The sequence below is a fragment of the Motacilla alba genome, chromosome 1, assembly GCF_015832195.1.
Source record: "Motacilla alba alba isolate MOTALB_02 chromosome 1, Motacilla_alba_V1.0_pri, whole genome shotgun sequence".
In the NCBI taxonomy this organism is placed as follows: Eukaryota; Metazoa; Chordata; class Aves; order Passeriformes; family Motacillidae; genus Motacilla; species Motacilla alba.
The window spans coordinates 56,681,532-56,698,900 of NC_052016.1; the positions used below are offsets into that span (position 1 = coordinate 56,681,532).

At 37.5% G+C, this 17,369-nt stretch overlaps 1 long non-coding RNA gene across 6 annotated transcripts in view; it reads right to left on the minus strand.

Annotated features, from left to right (window-relative positions):
- Nucleotides 1-17,368, minus strand: part of LOC119699416 — a 33,320-nt gene extending 15,952 nt beyond the window's left edge. Inside the window, exons 1-5 of one of the 6 annotated variants that reach the window (XR_005256416.1) lie at nucleotides 16,722-17,092; nucleotides 6,629-6,772; nucleotides 5,944-6,114; nucleotides 4,024-4,127; nucleotides 3,624-3,690 (exon numbers count right to left, since the gene is read on the minus strand). This is a non-coding gene — a long non-coding RNA (uncharacterized LOC119699416). Of the gene's footprint in view, nucleotides 1-3,623; nucleotides 3,691-4,023; nucleotides 4,128-5,095; nucleotides 5,229-5,943; nucleotides 6,115-6,628; nucleotides 14,940-16,721; nucleotides 17,093-17,320 lie in introns of those variants that run through there. The other 5 variants (XR_005256415.1, XR_005256419.1, XR_005256418.1 and 2 more) reach the window with 5 other exon arrangements.
- Nucleotide 17,369: the final 1 nt, after the last annotated feature.

Sequence of the window (17,369 nt, forward strand, 5' to 3'; positions counted from 1 at the left end):
GGCTGATACTTTAATTATGCCAGTACAGATAAAGTAGAGAAATGTCTGATAGAAAATCAAGCGTCTCAGATTTAGTCCATTTACCTATTGCAAGATAGCAACAATATTCCTAGCACAGGCAACACTTTAGAGTACTAATTCTTAACTTAAAAAATAATCCCTCCTGTGTCATTCCCAGAACATCACCAACCTTTGAAATGCTAATGGAATTACTAGAGACAAATCAGACTTTGAATTTCTGCCAGATTCTTTCAGGAGTTCATCTGACGAAAGTTTTCTCCATGCCACTCAGGTGTCACTATTCTCTTCACACCTCCTTTTTTTTTTTTTTTTTAAACAAACAATTTTTTTTTTTAGCAACAATGTTGTGGTAATTTTGAATCTTTGTAAAAACACTGGTAAAAGTAAAGTGTGTGTCTTGGCTTGAAAAATACACATAAAAGCAATTATTACTTCTTTGCCAGACTACAGCTTTGGAAATTACCTGTAACTTGCCAATGACAACAACAGGCAAGTAGTTACCCAGCAAAATTCCTTTAGTTCAGCTTCCACACTACCTGCACTTTACTTGGTTGTTTGAAACAGCATCTGCCAATTCCAGCTGTACTGTTAAAAAAAACCCAAAAAGCAAACAAACAAAAAACCCAGCTGTTTTGCTTCTAAAGGAATAAGGTTCAGTTATTTATCCAAGTGTTCTTTAAAGGCCAAAACAAATGAAAAAAGAAAAGTTTTAACTACTGTGCTGTCCCTGGGACACTATGAATGGTAACTCCCAGACAACTGAGTTGAGACACCAGCATAACCTGATAAAACAAGAATGCATTTTCCTTTACTTGTGACTTCTTCCAAAAACAGACTCAAGAGAAATGCATTGGTTTTGTCTCCCTATCTCTGCCTCCTGCTAAAATAAGACCTCTGCTCTCAGGAATCTTTGGAGAAAGTGAAATATCTACAATTGCAACTTACCTATCAAAGGTGAACTGTATGTGCCTCACTAAGAGTATGAACTGCAGCGACCATAACCTAGCACACATACTGATAGGTATATTAGGTATTAAAAAAATAGTAAAATATTGACTTCTAATAGCATCAATGTTCTCATCTCAGGGATCAACCTGTGTTAAAAGTGAGGTGCTTAAAAGTAGGGGGTTTTTGTTTGCTAGTTGATGAACCTCGGTAAGAAGAAAAAAGTTGAAAATAAAAATCAATGGTACAATTCTTGTATAGCATGCTATCATAGATTAATGGAAAGGGCATACTTATATAGAAAATCGTGTTAAACAAACATAATATTTCTAAATAGAGACATTATCTCATTGCAAATAGTTAACAGAACACTTTAAAGACCTGCAAGTAAATGTAGTCTATTATATACAGAAATTATCATTTCTCAATACTCTGAAATTCTGTAAAAATTAATCTAAAATACTTTTAACTTACAGAAAGCATCTTGAAGGATGCAATACTTAATATACTCCTTAAAAATCAACTTCACTGCTCTTTTTGACAGTATTCCATAACGTAGACAATTACCATTCCACAGCATGATAATGAAGTTAATCTTCAAAGCACTATACAGGTTTAATCACCTTTTCTTGGTGAGCATATCAGGAATGGGATATCCTCTTTTGGAAGACCCTGAAACTCCCATAGCTGTATTGCAGATAAGGCAACAGATTCTCCTCCTTCAAAAACACAACCAACCAATCCAATATGACAACAATAAAAGAGTGAGATCCAAGAGGAGAGCATTTAAGCTGGATTTTCATGACCAAGATAACACATTTCTAGGCCTGCTCTCAAAAAAAATGTCATGATGTTGGGACCCAAAATCAGTGTAGCATGTTGGGTGGTATCCAGTCCTGCCATTGTTTCTAATCCCTAACGTAAGCTACACATCAGTTCCTACATGAGCCCTCTCAGACATTCTGGGAACACAAGTCCCAAGAACAAGTTAAGATCCATCCTTCTGAGCAGGCAGGAAGCTAACTGTGTTCTAAAGAACACTGGAACAAAGATACTCCATAAAAATAATATATCAATGGATTACCCACAGAGAGAAGTACAAGCACAGCTTATGTAGTGCTCAGATACTTCTATTTTAAAGGGCTAATGGCACAAATTTGGTATGAACTGTCTCTTAAAATACATCACTTCTCTAAGATTGAATGTGCTGTGTGCTACATGATTTTTGTTTTAAATTATAAAGAACCTTTAATAACTGTTGCTCAGATTTTCTATAACTTTACAAATTCAAGAAGTACAGGAATTTGCCCCAATCATTTAGTATATCCTGTGGCAAGAATTTCAGGGATTACTCATTTCTATAGGGAAAAAAAAAACCCAAACCTTGTATTCTTCACCACTTTGGAACACACAGCTTATTACAAGCATGCGATTCTCCTTCTACTTACTTAAATGAATTAGGAAGCTACTATAAAGCCACCTCTATTTTAGTAGGTTTTTTTTAACAAATTGCTTGGAAGGAATAGTTGCTTACTTTTTAAAGCAGATGATCTATTTCAGATGCAGCTGTTTCTCTCACATTCTATATTGCCTACAGAACTGAACATAGAAAACCCTAAATATATCTCATTGATGTTAACAGTCCATTGAAGTAAAATATCTTAAAAGGTAATACATGTATTTCTTTGATTTGTTGTAATCTTTTATCTTAAAATACTCTCAATTTTTATTCTTGATCCCAAAATACTGATCCTTTTACATTATCTTTCTGGTTTTGAAGCTGGCAAGGAAGTAAGTCTATAGTTGAAATTGGGTAAGTCAAATCTTAAAAACAAATACCCAAATCTGTCATGTTTTCTCTTTGAAACACCTCGACAGAAGGAAAACTGTTTTTTAACAAGGAAAACTTACTGCTTTTTTTAACAATTACAGAACTATTTTCCACTTTTTCCTCCCCATCCCCCTCAAAAAGCAGAGCAAAAGAGGACCCTGGATGATGAACTAGGAGAAGCTACCAGAGAAGGCCATAACAGCTCCTGCTGCCATTGCACACTGCTCCCCTCCAAGTTTCCTGCCTCCAGTACTGAGGCAGCAGCACCGCTGTACTTTACTAGAGCAGAAATAAAGTACAGCAGCACCAGTTCTGGAGGACTTTAAGGCTCTCTGTTACAAACTATACTGAGCTGTCACAACACAAACTGAGTTATCCTGTCCTCGGAGAAAGTGGGGACTAGCCAAAGCAGGAAACAAACCAAGTTTATCCCATGAGCTGAACAGAGCCCCTATAACTTACTCTAATATGGAAGCTGGTAGTTCTAAATTATACATTCAATATCAAAAGACATCTCTTTGCAAAATAAAAACCACAATAGGTGAACCAACTACACCCAGGTTCACATTGGAAAATGGGATTAGAACTAGACATTCATGTTCTGTGTCAGTACAGAAGTCATCTTTAGAAACAGTACTGCTGAAATGTTAGATAATTATATAAGGCTCAAGCTGCAACTAACAAATACACAAATATAGACATGTCTATTTTAAATTAAATGTTAAGTGAGAAATATTTATAGTTTAAGTTGCACACTTTGCTACTTAATTATCATAATTTTAAAAAGAAGACACCTTTAATTTCTTCCTCCAAAGAAGTTATTTACCTGATCTGTAGCTTGGGAGTCCCCAGTAGTCATTTCTGAGATTCTCATCCCACTGAATGTCAAGGACCTAGCATTTGAAGGATGGTATTTCAACACCAGTTATTGACAACTTAACTTTGACTCACCAAAGATAAACCAACCTTCATTCCCACTCAGGTCAGCTCATTGATTTCACAGAAAACACATTTAGAAAGCAGAGTGCTGAATGCTTTCAGAAATTCCACCCATGATATAAAAAGGGGAAAAAAATCCCAGCCAGCAAAAATGAACTGATACAAAATGTTTGAGACCTCTTAATGCATGATGAATCAAGTCTTTTTGTATATTTCTGTGCAAAGTAACAAATAACCAAAATTACTGTTAATTGCTTGCTGAAATGATATAATCTCAAATACCTTACCTTCTTACTCTTCAGATACAGGACTTTGTTCTTTGACCAAAAAACCCAATTTTATCCTTGTACCAGAGGTTGTGTTGGGAAAATAACACTTCAGCTGAAAGAGTCTGAAAAAAAAATACACTTGCTGCTCTCAATATCCATATTATAGACACCATAAGCATTAGTATGAATAATACTGAACTTGGTTTCTGTTTTACTCTTGTCCTACTTTGGGTTCAATGGAACTGTGTTCCATTGAACCCAAAGTAGGGCAAGAGTAAAACAAGTTTGACTTCATGTGTAGCCAGAATAGATTCTCACCAACAGGACCTAATAAGCTTAAGAATAAATATTGTCCTTCAATTACATTAAAAATAAATTTGGATACACCAAAGCTCTCAGTTTTTATAATTCTGTATCATTAAAAAAATTAAAATTGTATCTAGTGAACACTACTCATAGCATTCATACTGCAAAATAGGACCAGATAAGTCTAGGTTGTGATGATTTTATTGACATGCATTTCAATTTTTAAAAGTACACTGAAGCAACAGCCTCCTTTTCCCTACTGCCTTCCCTGTTTGGAGTACACTAACAGTTCAAAAGCTATTTTAAACTAGTTTCTGACTTCTAATTATCCATTATATTTATAAAGCATTTATTTAAAACAACACTTCCATGATTCCTACAAGAATAAGGGGACTAAACTAAAGGCTTACACTTGAAAAAAAAATTATGCTCTTTCTATGTGACCGAAGTTCTCAGTTCTCTACCAGGAAAGCACTGACAGGAAGTCAAATGTGCATGAAAACACACAGAACAGGAGCCTCTGTTTTCAGACCCAAAAGATACCACAGTAATATACCTGAGAAATTTGAAATCTGTTTAATTCTGCAGGATTTTTAGCATGACAAATGATATTAAGTCTTCTCAGATCATATATGCATCTAGAAAGATTCAAGTGATCGAGTAATTTAACTAATAAATTTAATTTAACTAACTAAACGATTAATTTAACTAACAGAGTCGACAGATATCAATAAAAGATTCTTGATTTGTGCATCACTGAAAAGGCTGTCAAACTGTACTCTACCTGATAAGAAGCATTTGGCTGTTGGGTTTTTTTCCCAAATTATCATTTATTTGTCTGCTGGTTGGAACACCAAACTGATCGCCAGTTAAAGAATCCCCACAGTTTGCAATGAGAATACAAGAAATTCAAGTGCCTGTTTAAATAGTCACAATTATTTTATTAATTTACTGCTAATAGTTCTTATTGAATGTACATTGCATATAGCTCCCATACAGAATATTATTAGAAATCAACTTGTGCTGTGAAGTCATGATTAAGTTATAAAAATAATTGGATGTCTTGAAAAAAAAAAACCACTACATACAGAAACCATTAGTCTAAAATTAAACCGTGGTCAGGTGTTACAATGCCAAGATTTAATAACACACTTCAGAAAAAATAAAATTAAAATAATTTTTTTTTAAATTCCAAGGGTGATTTTTGTAAAGTAGAAAATTTTCGAAGTTGTGAAAAACTAACTTTGCCTCCCTTTTTACTGCCTCTGAATGACTTGAGACTTAACATCTTGATGGAAAACAACAACACAGGCTTAGCAAAATACCGAATTTATGTAATAAACACATACAAGAAGTCTGAAAAAGCATGCAGCAAAAAGGAATCGTGTCATTAAGATCATAACAGCTCCACTGACAGCTACTCCAGAGATAATAAACGGTGCCAGAATTATTTTCCAGACTATTTCCCTCTACTCATCTCGTATGTCTACTCCTACATGTGCCTTTTAATTTCAACATACTTCATGCATCAAATGACCAACACAAAGGCTCTGACAGGACACAGCATATATGCTAATGTAAATGAAATGCCAGCATACCAAACCCAAGTAAATATAATTAAACAAAACGTACCTGGACTTGAAAAAGCACCCTTGAGCTGCATCAGTGCTAATTCCCAAATGAAGACTCTTGCAAATGAGTGAGCTTTCTTCAGATCATTATTCTGTGGCACAGGCTCCTCCAAATGGCAGAATGAATGTATTGCCATTATTGAAAATTTACAGATCATCTGAAGTAATTGAACTGAAAGCAAGAAATACAGCAATTTTATTTGGTCTAAAGTTACTGAAAACACTTTACTTAGTTTTCAAGAACTTGTTACTTAACAATAGCATTTAAAATACATAAAGGATATATATATGCAGTGATTGATAAAGGATAAATTAATTCATTAAAACAGACAGACAGTTCATCTAAGCAGAGATGCTCAGATAAGGAACTTCCATTTAATGATGCAGAGCACCATTTCCATACATTTTATGGATGTTTCTTATACATTATACATTTCTTCTCTTCAAAGAGACTCTCACCTGGGTATCTGTAATGATACATGTATTTTGCAGAACATTTGCTTGTAATATAGAATTATCTTCAAGTATCCAAGTTACTCTTTCCAGCATGACTTATTTTGTAACTAAAACCACCAAATGTCATCTACCACCATGGTGCTAGACAGCTTGAGAAGGCTGCCTTCAAGTTTCTTACAACTTTCGCTGATTTTACAGAATGTATTCCGTATTTTACTTGGGATGCTTACTTGAGGGCAAGATGAGTCACAGATTCCAGAGGCATAATCTGATGAGCATCTATTCTGGTAAAATGCCAGTTCAAAGACAGAGGACCCTCCTGCTGCTTGTTCTGATCCTTAGGCCATGATTCCATCTCCTGGTGAAGCCACCCACTAGACCAGAGTGAGGAACTAGCTTGGGTTAGAAATTGCTGCTTGCCACACACCCCTCTCAAAGTCAGGATCAATTTTCTGATTCAAGTCACTGCATGATGGTACAAATCACTGTGCTAATAAAACAGGAGGGAAAGTGAGGGAACAAGACTACACAGCTAATTGAGGCTATAAATGTCAGTACTTAAGAAACTGCTGTTGTCACCTGAGTGTGAACTACAAGGTACATCACAGCTTTGCCACTGAAAGCAGCACAGCATACTACTGGACTGCTTTAACTTTCATTTCCTCTGCATCACGGGTCATCATACCCACAATGGCATCAAAAATGACAACTTGTAGAGCCTCACCAAAATTCTGTGGGGTACAATTTCCTGCCAAAGGCCATATGCTGCAAGTTTAAGGTGGGATGAACTAAACAGGGTGCGTGAGTTTATCAGTATATAGGTTCATCCTTCTCTTGTCTACTAATAACAGAAGCAACTTAGTCAGTGTTTAGACTGCTAAACACAGAAGAGATTAATGCAGTTAAACATCTCTGCTTAGGTTGGGCCTTGCTTTTTCTAACTTTCAAATCCACTCCCTCATTTCAGACTTTATCAAAAAGGAAAACTGAAAAGTCATTCATGGTTTAATAAGAATTCAGAGATTTCAGAAATCCAAGTACTGGGCAGATAGATATAGAAGACCAACCCACAAACAGGCCAAAGTGAAGGACAGACTGCAGTCTATGCCCTTGTTATTAGGGAACAAGCACACAAGCAAGAGACACATGACAAGTACCCCAGCTGCAGCTGGTATTTTTCATTACCTCTAAGATACCACTGCATAGAAAGCTGTTGTATCTTGTGCTCACAGAACTGCTAGACTACCCATGCAGAATTCAAAGCTACTTAAGTGGCATTAAAATAAGAGTCCTTGGTCTGCAAATTCCAGCTCTGCTCTTTGTGTTCCGTTTAGAAGTACAGTATGTACAGCACTTGATAGCTTCCGGTCTCCCGGCACAGCATCTCATCCTAACGAGATGCATTCTTCTTAGCAGATCAGCCACTTCATCCTTTAGAACCACTAAAGGAATGAATAGCATGGAGTCCTGGTGACTCAGGAGTCTTTAGCACTTCATTCTAGCATTCAGTCTTTCACCAATCTAATCCCATAATCAGGTAACATCCAATCAACATTATTTGAAAAGAATAAAATGCCCACAACATCGTTGTGGTGCAGAGCAGCATAAAGAAATAACTCCACTCCTTCCTAGCACCTCTTATTCCTTTTAATTGCTTTCTATACTCCCTAAAAGCCCAAGAGACCTGCCAAGTCCGTAACACATTACTTGCGATGTTACCATACTCCTTGTATTTTTAAATAAAAGCATACAACCAAGTGTTTTCCTGAAATAAGACATGACAGCAACTATAGCCTGTTACTGAGATTAATGCAACTATTGGGAGGCTTAAAATGTTACATAAAAACATTTCTGATTGCATGCAAGTGAAAGTGATCGGCCTTTTAACAGGCAGCAGTTAAGAGATTTCCTCTCCTGTCACCAACTTCTTGCTTAAAAGTAAGTAATTAACAATACTAAATGAGAACAGTTATAGAAGTATCAATGGGTACAAAGTTTATCCAGACACAGGAAGAAAATCCATATGATTCCCTGCACATGAGAAGGATTATTGTTTATTAAACTCAACCAGCTCTGTCTCAACATCTACACATATTCAGATTCTACATAGTATATTCTAACAGTGGGGGGGCTTGTTGAGGTGGTAGTGGGTTTGGGATTTTTTTTAAACGTAAGAATGCCCTCTCACATTGAGTCCTTGCTTGGAAAGTTTTTAGGGCTTTAAGCCTTTCTTAGGCTGCTAACCTGCACTGATGCCTCTGTTACCATAGTCTCAGTACTAGTGGTACCTGAATTAGGCAGAGTAAGTTTAAATCCATTCACACACCTCAATTGCACATAAAGCATCAAATTTTCAGGCACTCTGCTCTGGACTAATTCTAGAATAAGTCAACTGTATGCTAGGAAAGAATTCCTACAAAAGGAATTCAATCTGACATAAAACTGTATACAAAGAATTTGAAACAATACACAAAAAAGGCATGGGTGTATTCCTCTTATTGTTTTAAATCTTAAACTTGGGTCAAATTTGCAGCTCCATGCTACTACATAATGCAATTAGGTAAAATAATGGCAGTGACTTATGAGAGTTTAGCTTATCCAACTAATGATTTTTTTAATAAATGAAGTTATCTATTTGCATAATACAAGTGTGATAATCAAAAAATCATTCTAGTAGGAACAGGCCTAAAAGGTCATCTAGTTCAATCTCTATCAAAGCAGCATTAACATGTGAATACTCATTAATGATACAAGTTGTACTCTCAACCTTGCAGCCCACTTACCGCATGTAATCCTTAATCAAATGCACTCAACTGCCTTTGATAGGATTACTTATCTGCAGAAGGGTTTGTGGGACCAGTCACTTGCCACACACTATTCCTAAGCATGGAACATTATAGCACTTCCAACTGTACTTAGAACCAGTACCACGCTTGCATTTCACTTCAAATGTCTTCCAATCAGGTACTGCTATGAGAGCAGCTTTCCAAGGGGACCTGCTGTACAGAGGTAGATTTTGATGGATGACAAAAGGATGGAATGAAGTAGGGGGTGATGAACTCCTAAGCACAGGGTCGGGTCCTGGCTTCAGGAGGTCCACAGGTTGATGACTGTGGGATAGAGGTCCTGCCCTGAGAGAAACCTATAAACCTAAAAAATCCCTGTAAAGAGAAATTAACACCACTGGCACCAACAGTCCTTTAGATATCAAGGTCAGTGACCAAACTTCAGCTGAGTAAGTTTGGGAACTTCTGCTATAGTCCTGCCATTTTGTTTTGTTCCCCCAGTTTTGCTCTGATAAGGACCTCCATTTTGGATTTGTGCATAAGTTTACATCTTTATTTCATGCATGAAATATGGCGCAGCGTTGCTAATTACAAAAAAAAAATAATTTAAGAAGCCCTCACTAAAACAATCCACAAGTAATAACAAAAGAAGTTGAAATGTTTTATAAAAACATGGTTACCCAAGCTGCATTACAAAATAAATTTGCCTTATATTAGTTCAGTAAAATCCTCTGTTCTGAAGTATGAAATAGTGACAGTTTATCTATGCTGCATGACAATACATGACCTCTGCCAAACAAACTAAATAAAAAAAACTTCATCTTCTAAATAATGATTTCATTTGAACATTTAATACCTGCTATTGTAAGTAACTTCAAATATTAATACTGTGGGCACTACTATAAACAATATAGGCACTATTTAAGTAGTACCAACAGCAACAAGAAATAAATAGCAGAATATGTAGAAAAAAAGAAATTTACTTTAGCAGCTTTGCTAACCTTGGCCTCAGGACCATCCAAAAGGTGTTTTAAAACACTGGGTTCTAGGATATTTTTATATACACTGAAAACCTTCTAAATTCTACAGTTCCAGACATTATTTTCACGCCTTCCCCAAGCATTCATTAGTACCCACTGCTGTTTGCTAGGTCGCACAGAGGGCCTGTCCCTATTCGTCCTCACCTAAACTACAGGATACTCCAACAACATCCACGAAAACAGTTAAATTTTCCACCAGTGTTTAAGTGGCAGAAGTTAGGTCACAGGATGGTGCACCCACATCAACTATTAAGTCATGAAAGAAAGGGACATGGTTCAAAGATGCAGGTAGGAAGCAGCAAGAGACAACAATCAAGCCAGCAATTCTAAAGCCAAAAACAAGAGGTCAGTCAGATTCTCAAACTGACAGAGCATCTTCACCAGCAAATTCCTACTTATATATATCTTTATTTTATACTTGTGTTAAGAAACTTTAATATCTTTTATGATTAATAAAGGTGAGTAATTGATTCTACTAAATATTTAAGTTCCCTTTTAACAATGAACTCTAGTGCTTTTGTGTTGTAGAAAGAAAAAATTTACTTTAAAATAGTTGTTTGCAATAAAACTAACTGCATTTCCATGTTTGCAGCCCTGTCTAGAAGTGTGGTGTTTGGCACACTAGTTGAGAAAGGAAGGTCAATACCTGACTACCAAGCAACACGTCCCCTGTCCTTGCATCCTGTCTGAGAGGAGAGAGAATAAATTGCAAGGAGATGCTCCGTGGTATGTTGCCAACACAGGTATGCCCACACATTGCTAGGTGCTGCTGCCATGTAAAAAACAGATGATTGGTTTTGAGTTTTAGCCAAGGTGCAAAATTACTTTACTGAAAGCTTTTAACTAGGAAAAAAGCAACCAAAAAAAAAAAAAAAAAAGAGAAACAAAGAGTTGTGTCAATTATACTGTATTGTGTACAGAGAATGACATCAGCACACCTCAAAACTTCTGCATTAGCACACCACAGGTTATATAAAAATTACCAGTCTGCCTAGTTAATAACATTTCTGATATTTGGAAAAAGCACTATCAGGCTGAAAAGGACAATTACAGCCATTCCTTCTGTTCTAAAGGCAAAGGTAGAAATGATGCTTTACACAGAACAAGTACTGAACACTACCATAGCTTTGGAACATATCTCTAATTTTAAAGCACAAAGAGAGGCTGAGAGATTGACAGGGAAGACATGCAATTAGATACACTTAACAGGTCAATGGGTTGCAACATTTGAGAAGGAGAGAGGTGCTAAATTTACATCAGCAAACCAGAACTCAGCAATATTTTATTTCAGCTAGAAGTTGAACTTTTGAAATTTTAGGCTAGAGAGAAAAAAGGTAATAATTTTTCTTATCACCATGATCCCACTCATCCACACTCTATACCCCCTGTCAACCCACGGTCCAAGAATTACAGAAAAAATGCTCTAAAAACAGTTTGGAGATTAAAGAAAAAAAAAATTAGAAAAGGGTAGTAGTCTCCAGGCCCAAAATGTCTCCTATTTGAGGGTGAAGAACTACATGCATTCTTACAGCAACTAGCATAATAAAATCATGTGGTGATTCAGCACCAGAAGCAAATAAAAGCTGTCACATAAAAATATCTGGGTCCTATACCTTAATAAAGACAAATTATTTTCTTTCATTAGCCCTACCTAAGGAATGACTTCACATTCAAAAAAATTTTTAGGCATTTAAAAAACCAAACAAAACCACCACAGGATAACTCAGAAACAAGAAAGATTTTGCAAGGGCTTTAAGCTCACACAGAATTAGTCCTACCAACTTTAACAAACTCTTTAGACTCAAGCAACTCGGTGAAAAATCAGGGAAGTATGCAATATGCTGGCCAGAAAGAGGAGACAGGACAAGCATTTTGAAACTCTTCAGAATTCAGCATCAGTCTTTCTTTGCATTTACACAGCACAGCACTTACTTGAAAGACACGCCAGAAGCTGGAGCCTCTGTTCACACACCAGTGTAAAGTGGCTGTAACAATATCAGCATCCTTACACTGGATGTTTAACCAAAGGAGATTGCAAAAACCTCCAAGATTAATAAGAAAAGAACCACAAGATAATGGTGATAAAATGTAGCTCAAGTGCTTCAAGTACCAGAGGGTACCTGAAGTCTCTAATGGACAGGTAAAGGGAAAGTCTCTAATGGACAGGTAATGCTACATCAGTATAAGTTTAAATAGTAAGTAAGAATGAATAATCTGTCACTTCCAAATTTCACTTTTAAAAATGAATCATTGTTCTTTTTTCCTTTGTCGGTATCAATTGACATCTTACAAACTTAGGATTAGTCTACCTGAAAAGACTTCTTCCTTCTGAAAGTACCGGAATACATGAAAAATATCTTCAAAAATATCTTCTACCTGAAAAGACTTCTTCCTTCAAAAGTATCGGAATACATGAAAAATATCTTCAAAAATATCTTCAAGATATCTTCAATATCTTTTTACACATTATGGAGTGTAAAAAGAACTGGCCAATTTCTTGGACAGCGAGTGTGTTACTTAATATTCTTTGCTCTGCTAACACAGGAACTGGGTTCTGCAGCCAAGATACTTAGATTTTTTTTTTTTCTCAAGATTCACAAGGGTTCAACTTTAACTAATATGTTTGATTACCCCTTCTTTGTTCAAGAAAGCAAAACAGCCTATAAACTTACTTTGAAAACAGAATAAAACAACTAAGATTCTTTCTGGAAGTGTCATTTTATCAATTATTGTTTACTGGCATAAATATAATTTAGTATTAATTTCCCTTTTATAAACACACACAAAAGAGTGATAGCACCTTTTACACCATCACAGTTTTCCTAAATTCCTGTACAACACTGTCTTTAGCAACTACTGCTGAAAATCACTATTCTCAAAATGAATGAAACCCTACTGAAAAGACATCTTGGAATTCTGCTAGAAGTCAATCAGTTAAACCTAAAACCACCTTAGAAATTCCAGATTTTCATACAGAAGAGTAGAAAAACAGTATAAAGGCCAAACAAAAAAGGAGAGTCAAATATAACCTGCCTTAAAAGAGTAATTAATGTATGAAACCAGAAACCAGCGTATCACATCTGGGCAAGTGTTAACTATTTGTTCATTTAATTTTAAAACACTTCGCTTGCTGTAATCCTTCTTACTTCGTAAGTCTTTTAACCAATGCAACTCCAAACTTTCCCATCAGTTTTTCAAGTCCTTAACATCAAGCTAGCCAGTATCTTTGTCACTAGAGAGACATGAATTTTATTTGACTGTTGTTATATTACCTCATGCTGAGTCCTATCCAAATCCTTCCATCAACGTTAAGCTGCATTTTCTATTTTTGCTCATTTTCACAAGACTAACAATACAACACCACAACAGAAACATATCCTAACTACTGGAAGATTCCTAAGGACACAAATGCACTACATAACCACTATGATAATATCAGACAGCAGTCAGCTTTCCCTGGGTTTCAGAAACAACATTTCATCACTGGTATTTTCCCACTAGAAAGATTTCTCAAAACACAACAGATACTAAGGTAACTCTTGGCTATTGTTCCCTACTAGAATGGGGTCAGAAGCCTACAGGCTGTAGGAAATGGAGGTAAAATAAGAATAGTATGAAAATTAAGAAATTATTTTGAAGGCCAGCTGCAATTCCCAAATGGGAATCTTTGCAGTGATTTCTGAGAGCACTGCATCAGGTATCAAGTGTTCAGCTTCTCTCTTTCTACACAGCAAAAAAAGCACTCCTGTAAAGGATGACAAAATAAGAGGCACTCTTATAAGACCCAAGAAGAAAAAAGAAATCTACCTTTACCTCAGAGCAATATATAGATTTCTACTGCTCTGTCAAGGCTACAGGCACCATAGTAGGGAAAAAATGCAGCACTTTTTTTTTTTTCCTATACTTTTGAAAATGAGTCATAAAAATGTAAGAAGTTTTTACTCCAGAAAAAATAAAGGGTTTAAACAAGCAGCAGCTGACAAAAAAAATCTGGCCTCTTATTTTAGGATCTCTCTCTTAAAAAAGAACTCCCTCCCTTTGGTTAAAGTACTGCAATGCAATAGCAAAAGGATACTATGTGTATCTATCCCAATCAGTAATGTTACTTATTTGTGGGCTTAAAAATAGTTGAGGAATGCAAGAAAGTTTACAATCACAGTCACCTTGATTTCATATACAAAAAAAGATAATCTAAGCGAGACAATGGCTTTCTTGTGGTCTGTACTTGAAAAAGAGAACATAATTAATATATTTAAGCATTACACAGAGAAAAAGAGGTACATATATAATTAGTTACTTTATTATTCTTACATTAAAATTTAAACTTGCGAAGTGTCATTTTGGAAATGTTCTCATGTTAGGTTTTGGAAAAAGAAAGAAAGTCAAGCAAAAGTAAAATCCAAGAAACAAAACCTTCAGAGCAAAAGTTTTCAGCTGGTACCTCCCACTCCATTCTCAGTTTCTCAGAGACCATCACGCAGTAACAACATGGTTAGAACTGAGCAGCCAGCGGGTGTGTAATTTGCATGTGAAAATATTTTTAGAAGATGCACATGAATAGCATATGCTCTCAGCCCAAGTACAATTTTTTAAATAAATGCCCTGAATATTATTTCCCCAACGTTCCTAACTACGTTCCAGATAATGGTTTCTTGTACAGATTTGTTACTCTTTGAAAGCACCATATATATATATATATACACACACACATACATACATATATATATATATACATACATACATACATATATATATCAAGCCTTAAACAACACTTTCAAGAGTTCATCTTGGGGTTTGGGGGGAGACTCTGAGTCTTCACTGTGTCCATGTAATCACAAAGTTGGCAAATAATGCTTGAACAGAGTGCAACAAGAGGACAATTCCCTGATTCAGGAAGTTAAATCAGACATGGATGTTCATTCACTTGCCTGAACCAAAGGAGCTTCAAAAATTGTATCTTAAAACCCTCCTAATTCTTCCTATGTTATGAAAAAAAGTTTCAAAAGGCAGATAGAAACTGATAAAACAAGAAATAAGCCATGTGCTCATGCACTGTTAGTTAAATCAAAACCAAATCTAGTCAAATTGACACAATATGCTAGACAAAACTCCATTTAAGCAAGTGGCAGTCTAACTAGATCCCAAAGTCATTACCAGTCCACATCTGGAACACTCAAATCAATTCCTAATGACTGCAGAGTTGGCAGCATGTAGTAATTATTACTATAGGACTGTTTCGTTCAGGACAAATGAAGTTCTATGGTAAAATCAGATGAAAAAAATCCGTTTCTTTTCTTTGCCAATGCAAAAATTCTGTTCCTCAGGCATATGGAAAAATTCAGGTTCTGGATTCTGTCTGTGGCAGGAGCTTTCCTTTAATCAACTTGAATGTCAGGAAGGAAAAAAGATAAAGGACACCAGTAAATCCTACTGTGGCACCCACGGGTATATAAAAAACACCTGAAATAATGGAATACTTTGGGTTGGAAGGGACCTTTAAAAGCTCATCTAGTTCAACCTCATGCAATGAGCATGGACATCTACAAGACCAGCTTGCTCAGAGCCCTGACCAAAATGACCTTGAATCTTTCCATGGATGAGGCATCTACCACCTCTCTAGCAACCTGACAGTTTTTCACCACCCTCGTTGTAAAGTATTCCTTCCTAGACCCTGCTAAAATGTCTGTTCCCAAACATAAGTTAATTTACCAAAAAACTTTGGGGTGGGAGGGAGGAGACAAAGTAGAGAATGGAGGTATTAAGTAGCTTTAAAAATACTCTTAAGAGTATTAAGTCATGAATTCTAACTTACCAGAGAACTGGGATCTAGTACTAGAGCTTTTTCAAAACCAGCCCATGCCAATAAGCAGGAAAAACATCTACTTAATCCTTCCAGAGCACAAACACATAAAGTAAACACCTTTTACCACATTATCTCTTAGGCTGTACACACCTGAAACAAGTTTGTGGAAGGCCAAAACAAAACGGCAGGCTCTAGTCACCCCTGGGAAAAGGTAAAACCTGCACTAAAATCAAAGCACTAATGAAGCAAACCCCAGCATCAATCTAAAAATAAGCACTCGTGACATAATTCTTCACAAATTTCCTTGCAGTATTTCTCCAATCAGGCATAAAACTTCCTCCAAACAGAACAAAACACTCTCAAACATTAATTCAACTTTGACAACACTGCTGCACAAATTAAAGGAATAACTACAGCAAAAAAAAAAAACAAACTAGATTACGGATGTTACGGCGGACCCGTTATAGTAACACATCATTTCGCAATGTAAATCATACAGCGCTAAGCGCTTTTTAAAAACGCAACCAGGAGCAGCGTGTCAGGAAAGCAGAGACAGGCGGTAGGAGAGAAGGCATTTTCTGTGCTAGCACTGGAACACTCAGTCTCCTGACTCACTCCCTCCTGCAGCCCCGGGGAGCAGGAGGCTGGGGCCGCACTGACAGCTTTCCTGACGCAAGAGAAGCGGAGCACTGACCTAAATGCCGCAGCTGCTGAGCTCCTTGCAGCTCAGCCCGAGGAAAAGGGGCCAGCACGGATTCAAGTGCCAGCCGCAAACACTCGAGCTCCTGCAGCCCGAGGCTGCTGCTGCTGCACAGACGCTCGCCGAGACCCCCACATCACCTCGACCTCTTGAGCCTGAAACTTCCAAAAACGAATGCGAGGCGAGCTCTAGGCTGAGATTTAGAGCAGATATTTTCAACAGGGAGCCGCGCATCCCCGCAGCGCTTCGGCGGCAGCAGCAGAACCGGCCGCCCCAGGGTCTCGGGCAGAGAGCCACACGAGAGGCACCGGGCCTCGGACAAGGTTAAACCCCACCCTGGGCGCGACTTTAGGCAGGCATTCAATGGCCCGCAGGTTAATCATCAACTCCCTGCCGCGGGCACCGCGCCAGCGGGGCGAGCGCCGCGGGGCCGCCGTCTCCGGGCCTCAGCTGGGGGGAGCAGGTGCGGGCCCCTCCCCACCCGCAGAGGCGCCGCAGCACCGGCCCTCGCCGCCGGGCCCTCCCACCGCGCCGCGTGAGCGACGGAGCGGGGCGGAAGGACGCGGAGGAGAGAGGGAGGGAGCGAGAAATACCTGGGGCGCTGGCTCCGCCTCCGCTGGCTGCCGGAGCGGGGCGGGCCCG